The sequence below is a fragment of the Passer montanus genome, unplaced genomic scaffold (genome assembly GCF_014805655.1).
Source record: "Passer montanus isolate IOZ18808 unplaced genomic scaffold, ASM1480565v1 scaffold21, whole genome shotgun sequence".
Lineage (NCBI taxonomy): Eukaryota > Metazoa > Chordata > Aves > Passeriformes > Passeridae > Passer > Passer montanus.
Genome location: NW_024366703.1, coordinates 15,094,384 through 15,111,310, shown reverse-complemented (window position 1 = coordinate 15,111,310; position 16,927 = coordinate 15,094,384). Strand labels below are relative to the sequence as shown.

The window sequence follows — 16,927 nt, the reverse complement described above, 5'->3', positions numbered from 1 at the left end:
CCCAGCTGTCAAAAATCTCCACTTCCACATTGTATCATATTGTCTACCCACTCTTTTCTTTCCCTAGAGCATGAAATTTCACAATTTTCACACAATTCTCACATTACCATCTGCTTAATAATGAAGATAAATATCATAAATAGGAAATAAAGACATTACAGATTCTCCAATAATGAAACAAGAAATAACAATATTAAAGTGTGAATTACACTGCAGAGTGCTAAGATAATTTTTTAGATTACAGTGTTACTGTAATCCTTTTAACATATATTATTTCTAAATAATTCAATGCACAAGCATTACTTAGGTTGCAAACTAAAAGTGCTTTATCATATGTATAGACTTTCAAATAAACATTACAAACATGTTAAAAATCCATCCATTAAATAAACATAGCTTAACCAAAAGATAATATTCATCATCTTTCTACAGTATCTTTCCCAATTTACATGTCATTATTGAAATTATTTGAACACTACATATCTCAGAAACAGCTCAGTGGTACCAAATTGGTCTGTACAGCCTGCAGAGACTTTTGAGCTGAACAAGTCAAAAGTCATTATCTGACATGGCTTTTTGAGCTGAACAACTGCTCCACTGAAAGCAAACAAGAGCATGTTTAACGTTGCACTTACATTCCAAGATTTATCTGGCACCTTTGGCTTCACTGACGCTTTTAGAGCATGTCTTCAAACCATTCCTTCCATGTTCACCTCACCAGTTTTCACCTGATTTTCCTCCTACTTCTCCTCAGACTCATGAAATGTAGGCTTTCTCTGCGGGACCCACCTTCATAACCTGCTCAACAACCAACTTGCCTCCACCCCAGGCGAGAAAGAAAACAAGTTACACCTCCTCAGCCCGGCCTCCCCCTGCTCCTGCCAGGTTCTCTGCCTGCCAGAAATCCATTTTTTTTACAAAAGCAACCCCAGAGAACATCAATTTTGGGTCAAACATATTTCACTTCTACCGTTTCTTGGCATGTGGTATAAGCAGTGCTTCTTGCAAAAATGGTTGAGTGAAACTGTGTCAATAACACACTGCAGTTATGCATGTGTTGTTTTCAAGGGAAAATTAGTATTTGGGGGGGGAAAAAGAATCTATTCTGCATTTTGTGTCCAGGTTTGTTTATGTGCTTAAGCTCATCTTTCATTTTCTCGTATTACCCTTGAAAGCTGTCAGAAATACCTGCTAGCAAATGTTGATGTGCCTGTTCAGGTTATGGTGAAATCATTTCCCATTTAATCATCCTGAAGGGTGGAGACGTGACAAAAACCCTTTGAAATGTGATGTTGCAAGAAGTACTGGTTTATGGGCAAGCTAATTGTTATTATTAACTCTGGTTGTCCATTCCAGCAATGCTTCCACAAAACAAAAAATGTTTCCACAAAGGGGTGCTCAGAAACACAGCTGGTAACCAAAGACAAGAGTAGTTCTCATTAGTGGCAACTCCAAGGGATTAACGAGTTTCTGTAAACACCAGCGGTGCTTTTTGGGGCCACAAACCAAAGGAATGGTGCACTGTGGGTTTATTGCACCTCAAAGGGTGTGAGGCAGCATTGCTGAGTCCAGCATGAAAAAGTCATACCTGACATGGCTAAAGGGCAGGATTTCATAGGGCACCAATATGTTGTCTTGAGACTTTTGTTCCACAAAATCTTGGTCTATAAACTCCTGACTTGGAAACATAAAGCCTCTCCTGAACTGGAATGCACAGTTGCAAGATCAAGGGCTACATGAATAGCCCTGCCTTTTAAATCTTTATTTTTTTAATGAAGTTGGTGATCCAGCATTCTCTGGTCTCCCCAGCACAGATCAGAATCCAGTAAATCTGAAGTTCATAAATTCAAAATTTTAGTGTGCTCTTTCTTAAAACCAAAGAGGGGGGCATTGCACAATTGATTGTCTTATAGAGAACAAATTATGCGATGTTTTTTGTTTAGGCTCTCTGCCATGAATTTAAGAGCAGGGATCCTGTGGGAGCTCAGGAAAACACAAGCTTGGTAATACATCCTCACTTCTGCTACTGCATTATTTCCTCATCAAAACAAACTGAACTCACATTTGGGGCAATTCCATGTCTAAGCTAAGGCCAGAAAATGCCACAAAGTGAAAGTGAAGAAGCTGCCTTGCAAAACAATTGTCTGGCAGAAACTTGGGGGGAAAACAACTTTCAGTAATCTGTAGATGATGATTTCTGATTGTGTGTTTTTATCAACATACATGCAAAGCAGAATCTCTCTCTTTGGGTAAGTTGTGCAAGGTTTGCAAAGCCCCACAGGAACTCCTGCACTGGTGCCAGAACTGTGAGCCCTGGAAATGAGGGCAGTGACAGCAACACAGCCACCCTGTGCTCTGACCTGTGAGCCTGAAAAAGCCCTGGCTGACAGCACTGGCATTGTAGCTTTGGGTCAGTCTCCTGCCCCGCTCTCATGTCTACATTAGATTCACTAATTCACTTCTACCCCAGCTATCCCAAGCAGCCCTGCTTCACTGCAAGCTGTTCCCACCTTTGCTGATCTTCTGCTCTGTTCCAGTCTGAAGTGTAAACCACCAGCTCTGAGAGAATTCCACATGCTCTGAAGTCTCTATTTATTCTCTTTGATTTTATGATGGGGAAAGAAGTACTCACATTGGGCTGCTTTACTGTTGTTGGCTGCAATTTCCCCTGTGGCTCCTCATCCACTCTTCATGCTCATCCAGGGAGAGATTGTCTTTTCTTGATCAAAACAGGGTTTAACCCAGGAGGACTGGAAAACTCAAACTAGGGGAGAACACAGCTCAGACTTAAAGGTAAGCTATGTAGTGGGTTAATAAATTATTATTTCAGATCAAATTTAATCTCATTATATACAGGATTGGGTACACTTACCAACCACTACATACATGTTAGTTTCCTGTATATGGAAGACATGCTATCTCAGGCATTTGTAGAAGACAATTCAGTGTGAGATCATTTTACTTTATGGTACAAATACTGGCAATTTAAGACAAAATGTTTTATGTTCCATACTTTCACATGATTGATGCTACATATAAAACATTGCAAAGTTCTGCTGAAGCACTTAGCATACTGTTACACACCAGCTGTTCCCATAGGCAAGAGAAGAAAGGGGAGGTGTTCAGAATTTTACTCTTCTCCAATCTTGATGTAATAGTGCAAAACCATTCTCAATTTCTGCATATTCCAACAATATGACAGAGATCTGCAAGAACGACTGACCTACAACAGTCCTTTGTCTTTTGCTTTCTCACAAACTTTAGAAGAGCAAATACCAAGATCTGAGGAGGGGAATCATGGCCCACCATGAGAATTAATAAACAAGTAATGATTTTCAAGTGCACAACTTGATGGGAGGACGTTGCTTGGTAACATCAGCAGCTGGATCTGCTGCAAAGCCGTGATGTCGCTTGGCAACGGAAAGCTGAGCTGGATTTTTGTGAGAGTTGTGAAATTGTACTTTGGTGCCCTTCCCCCAAGAAAACCAGAAAGTGCCTATGGAGATCACATCACTGAGCCCATGCAGGACTGAGATTCAGAGGACAGCACAGGATGCAGCCCAGCCTTGGCTGATGTGCCCCACTTCATGTACAAGTGTGAAAGAAAAGAAGCAGGGATGCTGAGTACTTCCCACTGAGACACAAAAGCATGTTTTGAAAAACTGGTTATGAAAGTTAAAAAGAATTCTTCCTATTTCTGGCTAGTTTTCAATCAGGATGATAACCTGGACTGGAAAAATCCAATTGGTGACATACTCCCATTGCTTCTAATCAGCCCCATGTGGCACTTCAGGGCACTCCTGCATCCTTCAGGTGTTTATGTTTTATGGCACAAAAGTGCAGAAGAAGACACATATTTCTTTGGAGATTAATGGATTTGCCCAAGGTTAAATAGCTCGCCAAGTGGCAGAACTAGGATGTCAGCAGTGGCTCCCTCAGCATGCTGCAGTTACCAGACTCTGCTGGAATTTGAGTTAATGTTATTGGAACCTCCATCAGGAGGTGCCCTTCCTAAGAAAACATGGGGGTGCTAAAAAATTTTGGTTTACTTTCTATCTAGTAATATTTTCCCAGCTGAAAAAATAAAGTCTATCATTTAATCTCTTATAAGAACTTTCCTAATACTATATAGTTTCAAGCAATAATAAATAAAAGTGGTTATGGCAATCTTAAGTGTGATTCTGTTGTATTCCACTTATCCCCTAACTGCCTCTCTGGAAGACATGGCTCTCAGATAACTTTGTGTTTTATCTGCTAGTCCAATGAGGATGTGATGGCCACCTCAGGGTTCCTAAAACGGTGCTCAGTGCCTACATCTGTGGATCTCAATAATCTTTCCCTTGTGCATTGAGCATTAAATGTTTTCAGGTCACGTTCATCCCCTTCTGCTGCACTGGTTGCAGATGTCAAAAGTACTGCATGGGGCTTAGTCCTTAAAGTGATGCCAAAAGTTTTTCATGAAATATATATGATCCAAATAAGAATATCCAAGTATTGGAACATTTCTCTTTCCAAACCACATTTATACCAGCAGTTTTTCACCAGATTCCATATGCAGCACTTCAGTCAGTGGGGAGGCTGTGGATTCAGACAAAACACAGCTCTGTGCACTCTCTCTCCATGCCCACATGCACATTCCAGCTGTGGAGAGCTGGACACAAATTCCTATTTGACTTCTGAACACCAGCACCAGCTAATAGGGCTTGGGAGCTCTAGGGGAGGCTGACCTACATAGCTCACCTGGTCATCTGTGCCTATCATTGTGCAGCACTGCAAAACATTTCCTTATTATTACTGCTGGCCTTTTATAAACAGCTAATTATGATTTATCAACAGTATCTCCCCAACACTTGTATTATGAGGCATATATGACTCTATAAGTCAGGTCCATAGCTAACCTGACAAAGTTTACATGTGTTTTCACACTCTAAATGCAAGCAGTCATTCAGTCAAAGTGAGGTATTTCTGTTCCTAAACCTCCCAGCTGAGGCAGGAAGAACATGCCCTCTGACTTGGGGCAAAATTCTGGAAGTAGCAGTAGAAGGTCTGATGTGAGGGGAGGATTTTTAGAACCTGCTCTCTGCTCCTTAGAGTTGGTCTGCCTGCTCTGATGTCCAGTCTCAGCACTGGAATGGTGGGGCATGACTCAGAGGGACAAAAATCCATGTTATGTGAGGCACAGGAGGAAACAAGGTGGGGATCAGTTGGCTTAACATGTCTAGAGGCACATGTAGGGCCTGAGAAGAATGCATCACAGGATGAATTATTTCTTTCACACAATCACAGAATGACCAGGTTGGAAGAGACCTTCAAGATCCAACCCAGCCCCAGCACCTCAACTAAACCCTGGCACCCAGTGCCACATCCAGGCTTTGTTAAACACACCCAGGGATGGTGACTCCACCACCTCCCCAGGGCTATTCCAGAACTTTATAATTCTTTCTGTGAAAAACTTTTTCCTGATATCCAACCTGTATTTCTCTTGAGACTGTGATCTCTGGTTGTGTCAGTGCTGCTGCAGACAGAGCCCAGCCCCAGCTGAGCACAGGCACCTTTCAGGAGCTGTGCAGAGTGAGGAGGGCACCCCTGAGTCTCCTTTTCTCCAGGCTGAAAATCCCTCAGTTGTTCCTCACAGGACTTGTGTTCCAAGCTTTTTTCTTGCCTCTCTTCAGGTCCTTCCTCCTTCAAATTATTTTTCTTGCTTTCCCTTCCTTTCTATTTCCCTTGCTTTCCCTTTACCTGTTTCTTCTGTTCATGCATTCCCTTTTTTCTCCTCCTTTTCTCCAAGAGACTCAGTGGAAATACAAGGCAGAGCAGAGTTGCCACAGGCACTGGTTTTCTGAGAGCTGATGGGAAGGCAGGGAAGAGGCAGATCAGGGGAAGGGGTTCTTTCCTGCTTGTTCTGCTTTAGCTGAACCAGCTGCCAGCAACTGTCTCTCCCTAACTGTGGATGGCAGCAGTATTTAATCTCCCCCTTTCCTGGCCTGAGGTGTGTGTTGACATGTCAGGCTTGGCAGGTTGCAGCTGCTTTCTGGGCTTTGTGCTTCCACACCCTCCATGCCCACACAAATATCCCAGGAGAGGAGAACTCTTCTCGGGCTCCTGGAAAGCCTCCAGCACTCAGAGACGCTCCTCAGGATGTTTATTTGTTTTCTTTCTGCTGACACAACACAGGTACACAGCCACCTACCACACAGTCCCACATATATACACATGTATATATTACATATTCCATATGTAAAAATGCAGATATTTTATGCAATTATATCCTTCATCCTCAGTTAAAGGCCATGTAGCCTGAGGCTGTTTTTAATAATTTCATGATAGCTGTTAGATCACTGAGTGAGAATAAATTAGACAAAAACTCAGCTATTGAATATTTTGCAGTTGTCAATACTCTTACTCCAGAAATGCTGTGTTTTGTCAGTAGTGAGAGCAGGCTGTGAAATTAAATCTCTCAGGAGAGCTGCACATCAAGACAACTTGTTAATGGCCAGACAGGGGTTAGATTTCATAGTCTAGTCCAAGCAAGTGTATTAGGTTTTTGCAGGACTAACTCTGGGAACTGAGTCACTGATCTCTGAAATTGTAGTCAAGATAGTGCTCATAAGTTGTTTACAAAGATTCCCGAGTTTGGACGAAAAAAATATTTACTTTGAAACTAAATTTGTTGAGTTTCTTCATTCTTCTGCACCTTGAAAAAGGTTGGATTAATTGTGCTGGATTACATTTAGTTGGATTACTTGTGCAAGCTCCTCACCGGTTCACAAAGCAGGAGAATGCTGCTGACATTTCAGAAAAGCAGAAATTGAGGCACAGGGGAGTTGAGTGATCAGGCTGTTAATATGTTGTGTAATCCTGGCCTAAGCAGGAAAGCACAGCCGGTGTTCAGCCCTCAGAATAATGATACAGAATGAAGATGATTACTGGTTTGATTTGGCATGACTTCTCTAAAAGAAGAGATTATATTTTACAAGGACTATTCCCTGGATTATGGGTTTTTCTAAGTGTGATCTAACTCTGCACAAAAAGGCTCCATCACATTTCAAGGCTAATCAGGACTAAAATGTTTCCTCAGGTTTATTTGTAAGCTCAGCCAAGAACAGTTTTGTGCAGAGTAACATCATCCATAAATTTAAAAAAACCAAAACAACAACCCAACAGTAAGACTAAAATAATTTTATGTGCTTTTTTCCAAAGGATAATACTTGCATACTAATAAGAATTATAGACATTGCCATAGTTTCATACCTGTTACCATGTTAAAACTAAAGTAATGAAATAATATTTAAGCTGAATATAAATTATAAACCTCTTTTTCCCCTGATTCCTTTGATTCAACTAAGCAGAATTGCAAAACAAGACTGGGAGAAGTCAGTTACAGCCAGTCTTCCATGTATTTATGATGACCTGGTGACAACAAATGGTGCCTGAACTGCATTATCCCCCTGCAGAGCAGGTTTGATGTTTGCCTTTGTGGCAGTGGCGTTTTTAGAAGATGATCTAATGCTGTGCTGGTGGGAAGTGGTCCTGGTGATCCCTGGTGCTTGGTGGAGATAAAGTTACCTAAGCTGCTCACTGTTGTTACAGATGGCACAACTCTTCATCCTCCTGACAGACCTAAACCTCATCAGCTTCACCTAATGACAGATTTAAACTCCTATAACTTATTGCCTTCTCCAGCTGGGTCTCCACTATTTATATTCATGTTCTCATGTTCCACTCATTCTCCACAATATCCAGTTTCAGAAGTTCACTCTTAATTTACAGGTGTATTTTTTTTCATTGGCATTTCATCATCATTAAGGAATATGCCAGTTGCAGGCTTTACAGTTCCTTAACTCAATCTCAGTTTTGGTTTGGGGAGGGTTCCCTGGAGACCAGGCTCACAAAATAGTTGTTATATATAATTATGCACTACACTGGCACTTTTAAGAAGGGATTATAACCTTGAATATATAAAAATTCTACTTTAAATAGGAAACCATGACAGCATGCAGGCAACTAAGTGCCAGTCACCAGTACCAAAACATGGATTTTAAACATATTTCAAGCCAGTGGAATGAGCACAAAATAAGGCCTACAATTGTTTGTCCAGTTTAAAGTTCATGTGAATAAAGATTTAGGCTTCTTCTTGTACCCAAATGTGAGTATTTCCCTCTTGTTCGAGAAAACTCTTAAAGATTACTTGGTGAACTCCTGTGCATCTAGAAATGAATAATATTCTTCTCTGGAAAGTGTGATAGAACATAAATTGACTCTTCAAAACTCTTCATATGTAAGAACAGAACTTACACAAAATGAGATTATACAGTATATTAGTGGAAAAGGCTCAAGCATAATTTCTGAAACTCTTGAAATCTTTTTACCAGTAGAAATGACTGAATGGGGCCATGACTGAAATCTTTGTTTTGGGCTGGTGAGTCTTCATGCAGGAACTAAATATTGCATGTAGGACAATTAAGAAATGTTAAGCCTTGTTTATTAGAATTCAAGAATATTTCCATGATAGTGGTCCTGACACATTCCACCCCTTGGTGTGAGCACTGTGTGATTTAAGAGTCTACCAAGGAAACTGAAAAAAACCCCATTTTATGTAGAGCATGAATTTAAACCTCCTGCCCCTTGCATCAAGCAGAGATTTTCATATGGGTTCAATAAAACTGTGCAATGCTCCAAAAGTGTGGCTAAAATCAGGTCTTTCTCATCAAGAAAGTGGTTAAGTATAATTCTCAGTTTACAGCTGCAAGTTGCATGGAAACTGTAACAGCAATGTAAAAAGTAGGCGTGCAACTCAGCACAGGAGATACTAATAATGTCAGTATTTTCAATAGTGTCAATATGCTGAAGATGTAAAACACAGACACAGAAATACAGGCAGCAGATCCCACTGCTGTCAGAACTGACAGCTTTGCATAATGGAGCACCCACATCCCCCTGATGTGCTGGAGAATAAAAGCACACATTAAAATCTGGGCATATAAGGTCAAAACCTGCAGATTTATGAAGCTGTGCTGTAAAAACTGGGATTTTGATACTCATGAACAGCTTCTTTGTTCTTTTTTCCCCCCTTCCCTTACTGCAGCAGTGTTTCTGCCTTCAGCCAGGAGTTGCTCACAATGTCAGTTTGTCACATCAGAAATTGTTGGTGCTTCAGAAGATCTAGAAGGATCCTCCCTGCCTCTTCTGGAGGGTTTGTGAAAATCTGACAGTGAACCCTCAGTGCACAGAAATGGTGCTGTTTGGCTGACACTTCACAGAATCACAGAAAACAGAGCCGAGGAACAAATCCTTCCCTATTTTAGCATCTCCCCAAAACAGGTAGTTTAAAAGTCTGCTGGAGGAAACACATTTTGGGAATGGGACAAAATGTTCTGAAATAATATTTACCAAAGGATTCCTTTGTCTCAGTTTGTCAATTCCTCAGATGTATTCTGCAGAAACATCTATAGTATTAGTTCACTGATAAAGTTTTCTGGTTTATTTCATTGTTTCTAGGGATATTATCTCATCATCCTGCTTTCCTACTCACAATTCTACGGGTCATGTTCCCTTCTAAAATATTCCTGTAGAAAATATGACAGCTGTTCATATCAAAACAAAAATATTAGCACTATATTAATCAACAGTATGTTTTGGTAGCAGGAAAAAACTGTTTTCACCCAGTCAGGTTGCCATGAACCAGCAAATCCTTTCTGATTACTTATACTCAGAAAAGCAGATTTCATCTAGGTAATAAAATAAATCATTCTTACCTTTTATTTATGCACAGACCCATTAAAGTCCTACAAAGCTCCCTGCAGCACACTACTGTTTACACATGAAGCAAATAAATATAAATATCTGAATCCATTTGCAGGGACTCAGAGCTGGCTGAAGCTTGGGTTTGACCAAGAGGAAAGAGGGCTGGCTGGATCTTATGCTGGGAAATCAGGGAAGTAAATGAGTCTGTCAAGTCCTAACTAGCATTTAATGACAAATTTAATTTGGCAAGAATATATAGTTCAGTATTTTGTCAAGCTTGCTGGGGCTTGTATGTTCTGTATATGGATCTTGACCAACTGCTGTATTTTCATAGGATCCTGCATTAAAGAACTTCTAATGGAAACATACAAAACTTCAATCAAACTTTGTTTCACCGTGTGATTTTTAGTACTTAGAAAAGGATTATGTCAAGAAAAATAAGAACTGTAATCTCTGATGGCTCAACTCTTATCCTGGCTGTCAGCAGTGCAGCTCTTCAAACCATTAATTTCTGTAATTAAATGTGGAATCAATTAACTGCACTTAAGCCATTCATTTAGCATTAAGCCTAGATCATAGAAGTAGAGTAAAATGTTACTTTTTTCAGACTTGTTATGGACTTGACTGATAAAACCCCAACTATAATGTAACTTAGATCAGCTCAGATTGGCTTTTCCCCAGACTAGGTTGCTTCCCACAGATTGCTACAATGCTGGATGAAAACACTCACTAGGACACTCATGCATGTGCAAAGGGACGTCTGATCTCCTTAGGCCAGGACACCCAAGCCTGTCATTGTCACAGGACTCTCTCCTAGAGATGGGAAAATGACTGGATGTGATGCAGATGCAGATGGAGATGTCAGGTTACCTAAAACTCAGCCTAAGATCATCCACCTGTACGCCCATCTGACTTTTCTGGTCAACTACCAGCATTTTTCCTGTCCAAAATCCTTGTAAAATAAGACTTACAGGTTCTATGTATTAGCATTTAAGTGAAATTTGAATCTATAAGGAAAACATTTTGACATGAAGGGATGGATTTTTTTTAACTCATATATGTATATTGCAGGTTTCTAATTCATCTTTTGTGTTGTGTAAAAGGAAAAAAGTCTGCTCCTAAGTTGTTAGCAGCTTGATCTTGAATAGTTGAATCATGAGGACAAAATTCAAGCTATAAACACTCTATTTTTAAGGTAAGATCAGATTTTGTGGGAAATACCTGCTTTATAATACAGATAGAAGCATACCTGCCATTGTCATCCTTTGCCTGTCAATAAAATAGTTAGTTTTGCCTGAAGATAAACCTACTTTTTAAGCTTGGGAAACAGTTTCCAAAACATTATGATAATATAAACCTTGCTCAGTAATAAAATCCAGAAATAACTGAAGTGTCCATGGACTTACACTTTGACAAAGGATTCCAGTATCATGTCATCCATGTTAAAAACAGTAACAATTAATTTTTTTCCCATCTTATTTTGATTTAATTGGTTCTCCTTAGTGGGTAAGACTGGAACTGACTTCAACTACCTGAAGATCTATAAGTTTTGGGTCACCAGAGGTAATATTGTACCTACAACTTCTCAGTGTTGTGTTTTACAGCCTGAAACAAACTTTGCTATGCATGAAAGACAAAACATCGTAGACAGTTCCCACTTAAGAACATCATCAAACATCTGCATAATCTGTCTAGTGAGCAGCCAGCTCATTTATCCCTGAAATTCTGCATGAGAAACACACATTCTTGTTGTTACATGGCAACTTCAAAACAACAAGCAATCCTTTCTGACACAAACCCTTAGAACTGTTTCTGCAAAAAAGAACAAGTGGAAGAGAGCCACATTTAACAACTCCAGCATTTGCAAATAGTTATGACAGTCTGTAATGTTGTAACTTGTTTTTAAAACAGCTATTTTAGGACATGCACATTTAATGATCAGTCTCTTGGTCTTAGAGAGATACTGACTAAACAAGACATCATCCTGTAGACATGCTATATAGGGTATGGGATTGTAAAACAAGTTATACAAGAGATCATGAAACTATAGAACCTCAAAGGAGACACTCTTTTTTTCTGGTACAGAGAAAAGGATTCTTTTACTTGTCAGACACTCCCTCTGCCTTTTTGTAATGTCTAAAACATAATTAGTAAACTGTTTTGAGTCTAGACATTTTTAAATTTAAAGAACTAATAAAAAATTACTTACCCAATTTTCCTCTAGACTAAAAATGAAAATGCACCACTGTGTCCCTGATTTTTATAACCTTCTGCACTCCTTCCCTCCTGGCTGGTGTGTGGATCCCCTTTCTCCCTGGATCACATGAAAGTGTTCTATTAATGTGAATTGGCTGATGTTTGAGAACACTATGCTGGAGAGCTATGAAGTGTAAGGAATCTGACCCAGGGAGCTGTGGGGCTATGACACATCAGTTCTTCACAGGAATTCTCAGCTGGATGGGAATGACAAGGGACAGGTCCTGTGAGCTGGGTGCAGCACGTTGGCCCTGTGTTGTTGTTGTTGGGATATGGATTTTTTAATGCAGGGAGACAAGTTCCATGTTAAACTAATGTAACTGGGATTCTACCCTCTGGCTTTTTCTCCAGGACTGTAACTCCAAGTATCAGGCTGTCCCTTTCCCCTGACCTCACAAGCAAAGGTTGGGAAAATGGATCAATTTTGCATGTGACAAATGTAAATAACAACAGCCCTGCTGAAAGTGACACCTGCCTTAAGGAAATCACTGCAAGGCAGCCTGCTGTTCACGTTTCCTAAGGAGTGCCTTGCTGGAGCTCAGGATAAACACTGAAATCCTAGGAATGCTAGCAGATTACCTGGCAGGATGGAGAGAAGGTAAAAGAAGTCTTCTGCCCCCTGCATTCTCCATCCCTTTGCCTGTGTTCAGTTTTCCCTTGCCCACATGGGCAGAGAGTGGATGCAGCTTTGTCTTTTCCCTCCTGGATGAGATGGAGCTTTCAGCACTGGTTTGGAGGAGTTGGAGTGCGAGCTGTGTGAGCCTTTCGGGGAACCAGCCCATGCCACCTCAGCACGGAGCTGTCTCAGCCATAAACCCCCACAGCAATAGGAAACCTGCACTGTGGCATTCCCATTCTCTCCCAGGTTGTTTCCTAGAGAAGCAGAGAAAGAAAAAGAAAACAATTCTTATCTCTACTTGCTGCTCCTGTTGTTTTTGCACATGTCAAATGTGTTATGAAGATTGTTTACCTGAAGGGATTTGGTAACTGGATTCCAGTGATAGTTGTTTATATTAATTAGCCCATTGGGTCAAAGCTGTGTCCTAGCTGTCAGCATGCAGGTTTTTCTTTAGTATCTTTTAGTATTCTTTAGCATTCTTTGCAGTATAGTATCTCTTTAATATAGTATAGTAGAATGTAATAAAATATAGTTTCAATGAAGCAATTGTTCAGCATTCTGAATCAATAGAGTCAGATTCCATTCATTTCCTTCATCAGGGGCACCCTGGTTTTACCACACCGCACCGATCACAGAAATGTCCTTTAATGTCCTTAGAGCATGTTTTCACTTCCATGGTGCTTTTGGAAAATCCTCCCTTGGAATACACTGTTCCAAAAAGGAAAAAAAAAACATTCCTCTCCTAATAGGCTGTGAGTTACAGGCCTTTAAACACATAAATATAAATATATCCACAACAGCACAAGATATGAAGAAATGATTGCTGGGATAGGATCAAACCTATCCCAGAAGTGCTTAGGTTTAACTCAGTTGTTTGCACGGTATTGGGGAGGTCTAAGAGGTGATAATTTCCAGAAACTGCTATAAGAAATAGTGAATTTATGAATTTTCTGTGAATACAGAAATTATTAGCATATTAAAATTTCTATGTCCAAAAAATTGCCAAAACTGCCAAACTGCAGTTATGCAAAATATGTGCACAAATCTTTAGAACACTTATTGGCTTTCTGCTTTTGCAAAAATCTGACATTGTTCTGCATTTGCTTTTAATTAGTTTATTCCTCCATTCAAGATGTGCTGGATGGACCACCAACGCTGCAACAGTCTGGCTATTCTCCACTCTGAGGCACCACTGATATATGCATATATTCCCTACTCCTTCTTGCAAAGATTTATTTTATTTTATTTTATTTTATTTTATTTTATTTTATTTTATTTTATTTTAATATATTGCTTTTTGATTGTAGGGGAAAAGTGGAAAGTTTTCAGCATTTTAGTCTCTAGCAGCATGACTTCCACATGTTGTAGTGACCTGGTGTCAATCTTTCACTTAATGAAACCTTCCAAGTCCTTAAAAAGAAAGGGCTTCTGGTGCCAGTGAGGGTTTGATCCTAACAGGATTTTTTCCTTGACATCTCACCAAACTGGGGCCTTTTTTTTTCCATAGTTCTATTAATAATTGTTCTTTCATATGTCTCTGAAAATACCTTCTTAGACTGGCACAGTATATATGGTGATGTGATGGGCTGTAACCTAATCCACACTGCTGAGGGTATATCTGGTGCCAGATTTTCACCTCCTACAGAATTATCTGTAAACACAGAAATAAAAGCTGCTGCAAGAACCAAATATACTAATTCACACTTCTGCATCACTAAAACAATTCTTTTAAAATTAGCTACACTCACTAAAAGAGTTTCCCCTCATCTGTGTTTGCTTGCAGAGCTGGCAGCTGAATGCCAAATATCTCACATATTTTATTTCTGATGTTTTCAATCCTGTGCTGCCATGTTTTTAGACAACTAATTTCTTGCTTTATCTCTTCATTCTAAACGGGAGCATTTATTTTGGTGTACTCAAGGGAAATGCAAAAAGGTTTATGCTTTAAAATCATAAGCAACACTCCTGGGCAGTGACTAAAAGGTCACTTTTAAAGACAAATCTTTTTCCATTCATGTCTGGGAACATCTGGTAGCAAATCAGGGATACTCACATCAGGAGGCAAATTTCCAGAACTGGGCAAGTGAATAGATTTGATAGTAAATGAAGCAGAGGTAGATTCACATTTTAGGGGCTCAAGATAAGAGCACCATTGTGCTGGGCAGTTCCCAAGCTGAGGTGCACTGTGAATCCCTCTTGTAATTCACTGCTCAGAACCATAAAAAACCACATTATTGCTCTGTATTTGATGACAATGGAAACTGACTTTTGTTTGCTGAAATACAGTACCTGTATGGTCATGGTTTGTATAAATTGTACAATGTTAGGAATTCAGTTGGAAATCTGCTGCTAAATGCCAGAAACTCTACATTTATTTCTACACCCTGAGAGGAGCAAAAGAGGGAATGGTGAAATCTGCACACAGTGAAACTCTCCTATTAGATCTGAAATATTTGTTTTAGGATTCCTCTATGTGACTCTTCTCACTTCAATGACAATAAGGTTTTATGCATGGATGAGAACTCAATGAACATCAGACAAAAAATAGTCTTGGTGTGTAAAGACAACTGAAGATCTTGCAGTCAACTGCGTGTAGGACATTTTTTTCACTCACCATTTTCTCTGTTGACAGTTAACAATTGACAGATACACAATAATAGCCAGGAAAGCAGAGATCTCATCATCTGGACAAGCAGAACTCAAAACAAAAACGCAGGCAACTGAAGATCTTGCAGTCAACTGCGTGTAGGACATTTTTTTCACTCACCATTTTCACTGTTGATGGTAACAATTGACAGATACACAATAATAGCTAGGAAAGCAGAGGTCTGATCATCTGAACAAGCAGAACTCAAAACAAAAAATGCAGAGCAATGTCTTGCAATATTGTGTAATGTTGAGTTCCTATTAAGCACAGTGAGATGACAGTAAAAAAAATGTAATTCACATTTGCAAAGCCTGTATTTGCATCCTGAGTATTTTTTACCATGTGTTTGTGTACTGCAGTGTACAATGGGCCCCAGTCTTGTTTGGATCCTCTCTTGAGCCTTTATATGTCAGCATCCAAAAGCAAATTACTCATATTGAATTTACAATGCAAATTTGACAGCACTCTACAAGTCACACAAAGAATGGAAAATAGTTCAAGAGCTCAGATATAATTTATTAGTGTTCAACTGAAGTGTTACATGTTTTAAACATGTATTTTAAAAGGTAGTTTGTGCATAGTTGCAGTCTGTAATCCAGCTAAAGTACTAGTGCAAACTGAAGTAGATCCATGTCTATATACTGAGTCAAGCTGATCTATGAAGACGTTTAAGAAAATACTCCCAAAACTACTTTAAAACTCCCACCACAATAATTAGAACAACATAATAGTATCATTCAACAATGAAGGGCTAAGTGTTATGATTTCTATTTTGCAGGGACCAGCAGGATCAGGTAAGTGATGATCCCCTGCTCTCAGCACTGGTGAGGCCACATCTCGAGTGGTACCTTCAGTGCGGGGCCTTTCACTATAGAAATGACATGGAGGTGCTGGAGAGTTTCTGGAGAGCTCTTCTGAGGAATGCCTGAGGGAGCTGGGGGTTTTTAGGCTCAAGAAAAGGATGCTCTGGGTGGCCTTCATCGCTGTCCTCATTGCAGCAAGGTGGGACCGGTCTCTGCTGGGCCTGCAGTGAGGCGACCAGAGGAAATGGCTTTAAACTGAGACAGAAGACTTTTAGATTAGGGATCAGAAAAATTGTTTTCACTGTTTAGGTACTTAGGCATTAGGAATAGGCTCCCAGGGAGGCGGTGGAGTCACCATCCCTGCAGGTGCTCAGGAGGAGCTGGGTGGTGCTTTAGGGTTTACAGTGACAGTGCTGGGTGGGCAGTCGGACTGGATGATCGTGAAGGTCGCTTCCAACCCTGATCATTCCACGATTCTACCTAGATGGTCCTTAAAGAATCAAACCATTCTATGGCCCTATAATTTATTTCATTTGCCAGAGCACAGATCCCTGCTCAGTGACTAGCGCAGGCGCTCCCACGGACCGAGCCCCGTATTAGAGGCGCTTTCCCCGTCGCTTCCCCCCGCTCCCCTCAGATGTGGCGGGCTCCGCCTCTCCCCTCACGGCCGCGGCTCTCCGCGCCCGCAGCGCCCCCACGAGGCAGCGGCGGAGCCGTGCCCGCAGCGGAGCGGCCTCGGCGGCCCCGCCTGCGCCGGGCTTCACGCACCGCCCGCCGCCGCTCGCAGCGCCCGGCCCCGGGCAGCGACCGGAACTCCAGCGAAGGAAGTAAATGGCAAAGGAACGCTGAGAGATCGGT

General features: G+C 40.6%; 1 protein-coding gene across 12 annotated transcripts in view; it reads right to left on the bottom strand.

Moving 5' to 3' along the window:
* The window catches only part of TACC2 (transforming acidic coiled-coil containing protein 2), a 127,996-nt gene extending 115,918 nt beyond the window's left edge, over positions 1-12,078 (bottom strand). For all 12 annotated transcript variants that reach the window (XM_039709225.1, XM_039709233.1, XM_039709227.1 and 9 more), the window contains exons 1-2: positions 11,954-12,078; positions 2,633-2,764 (exon numbers count right to left, since the gene is read on the bottom strand). The gene's annotated coding sequence lies outside the window, so the exon portion shown is untranslated. The remainder of the gene's footprint in view (positions 1-2,632; positions 2,765-11,953) is intronic.
* Between the last annotated feature and the right edge of the window lie 4,849 nt (positions 12,079-16,927).